General features: G+C 46.8%; 2 non-coding genes across 2 annotated transcripts; one reads left to right on the forward strand and one right to left on the reverse strand.

Moving 5' to 3' along the window:
- Positions 1 to 1,160: 1,160 nt before the first annotated feature.
- Positions 1,161 to 1,232, reverse strand: TRNAQ-CUG (transfer RNA glutamine (anticodon CUG)). The gene has a single exon. It is a non-coding gene; the product is annotated as a tRNA-Gln (tRNA).
- A 155-nt stretch (positions 1,233 to 1,387) lies between these two features.
- On the forward strand, positions 1,388 to 1,469 carry TRNAL-UAG (transfer RNA leucine (anticodon UAG)). Its single transcript has one exon. It is a non-coding gene; the product is annotated as a tRNA-Leu (tRNA).
- Positions 1,470 to 2,500: the final 1,031 nt, after the last annotated feature.

Genomic DNA, 2,500 nt, shown 5'->3' on the forward strand with positions numbered 1-2,500 from the left:
ATCAGCGCTTCCCCTTTCAATGCAGGAGAACCTCTCGTCCCTCTCTCAGTATGGGCGCTGTATTACCACCTGCTAAGATGTTGCGCGGACAATCTGGAATACAATCCTTGAGGAGGGATCCCCAGGGATCAGATGTACTCTGTGATGAATAGGGTGAACAGGAAGAACTACAAAACTGACCCTTGCTGTCTTGCCTTAATCCTTCCCTAGATCTGAAACATAGGCACAGAGCAGCGTACACCATAATCTGCACCGAGCTGCAAAAGCCAGGGATATTCACAGAGGTTAACCAATCAGGAAATCCACTCTATACTAGCCAGAGCTGGCACTGTTTCTGGAAGAAAGAGGCAATTTAACTTTATTTTCTAATCCTGGATAACCCATATTTCTGGCATTATGGCTCCCGGGGGGATGTGAGTGCTCTGGGTTTCTTTGAGGCATGAGTTTTCATCCAAGTTCTCAACTAATTGCACTAATTGAGTAGCTTTTGCTTTTACTTGCTCTTTCAGCTCACGTTACATGCCCAGAATATCGATTGGTTGAGGCAGGTACCTGGCGCCAGCTAACTAATCAGCACTTCCCCTTTCAATGCAGGAGAACCTCTCGTCCCTCTCTCAGTATGGGCGCTGTATTACCACCTGCTAAGATGTTGCGCGGACAATCTGGAATACAATCCTTGAGGAGGGATCCCCAGGGATCAGATGTACTCTGTGATGAATAGGGTGAACAGGAAGAACTACAAAACTGACCCTTGCTGTCTTGCCTTAATCCTTCCCTAGATCTGAAACATAGGCACAGAGCAGCGTACACCATAATCTGCACCGAGCTGCAAAAGCCAGGGATATTCACAGAGGTTAACCAATCAGGAAATCCACTCTATACTAGCCAGAGCTGGCACTGTTTCTGGAAGAAAAAGGCAATTTAACTTTATTTTCTAATCCTGGATAACCCATATTTCTGGCATTATGGCTCCCGGGGGGATGTGAGTGCTCTGGGTTTCTTTGAGGCATGAGTTTTCATCCAAGTTCTCAACTAATTGCACCTTGGGGCGACAGAACACAAAGGTATGGAAGCAGCATTTATGGATTTGAAAAGCTCACATCTGGAAGAAGGTTAAATAATTTTAATACAGTACTGAGTAATGAGAGGAAAGTAAAGAAAGGTCCCACCGAGATTTAAACTCGGATCACTGGATTCAGAGTCCAGAGTGCTAACCATTACACCATGGAACCATTAAGTACCTTCACCTGCCACACTAAAACTTTTAATTCTTCCTCCAGATCTCCAGAAAACCGGGGTACGGTTCCCAGATGGGGTGGCTATGATTATTTCGCCCCTTACTTAGGTCTGCGTCCTCAGGTAGGGTTGAAAAGCAGCAGTTGTGTGTGGTAGCGTGGCCGAGCGGTCTAAGGCGCTGGATTTAGGCTCCAGTCTCTTTGGAGGCGTGGGGTCGAATCCCACCGCTGCCATTAGGCACTTTTTGCTGTTTCCAGAGGTATAACGAGATTACACCTTTGATCCCTAGCTCTGAGCTAAAGCGATTAATTCTCCCTTCAGAACTATTAAACGCTGACCCTTTAAGGACATTACCATGGAGCAGCAGGCATAGGTTGTTCCTCGTTAGTATAGTTGTGAGTATTCCTGCCTGTCATGCAGGTAACCAGGCTCCGAATTCCCGAAGGGGAAGCTATGCTTGTTTTGCCCTTTACTTAGGTCTATGTCCCCAGGTAGGGTCGGAAAGCTGCAACACCATGTGGTAGCGTGGCCGAGCGGTCTAAGGCGCTGAATTAAGGCTCCAGTCTCTTCGGGGTTGTGGGTGCGAATCCAACCGTTGCCATTGAGTAGCTTTTGCTTTTACTTGCTCTTTCAGCTCACGTTACATGCCCAGAATATCGATTGGTTGAGGCAGGTACCTGGCGCCAGCTAACTAATCAGCGCTTCCCCTTGCAATGCAGGAGAACCTCTCGTCCCTCTCTCAGTATGGGCGCTGTATTACCACCTGCTAAGATGTTGCGCGGACAATCTGGAATACAATCCTTGAGGAGGGATCCCCAGGGATCAGATGTACTCTGTGATGAATAGGGTGAACAGGAAGAACTACAAAACTGACCCTTGCTGTCTTGCCTTAATCCTTCCCTAGATCTGAAACATAGGCACAGAGCAGCGTACACCATAATCTGCACCGAGCTGCAAAAGCCAGGGATATTCACAGAGGTTAACCAATCAGGAAATCCACTCTATACTAGCCAGAGCTGGCACTGTTTCTGGAAGAAAGAGGCAATTTAACTTTACTTTCTAATCCTGGATAACCCATATTTCTGGCATTATGGCTCCCGGGGGGATGTGAGTGCTCTGGGTTTCTTTGAGGCATGAGTTTTCATCCAAGTTCTCAACTAATTGCACCTTGGGGCGACAGAACACAAAGGTATGGAAGCAGCATTTATGGATTTGAAAAGCTCACATCTGGAAGAAGGTTAAATAATTTTAATACAGTACTGAG

This window comes from Hyla sarda, chromosome 4 (genome assembly GCF_029499605.1).
Source record: "Hyla sarda isolate aHylSar1 chromosome 4, aHylSar1.hap1, whole genome shotgun sequence".
Classification (NCBI taxonomy): Eukaryota; Metazoa; Chordata; class Amphibia; order Anura; family Hylidae; genus Hyla; species Hyla sarda.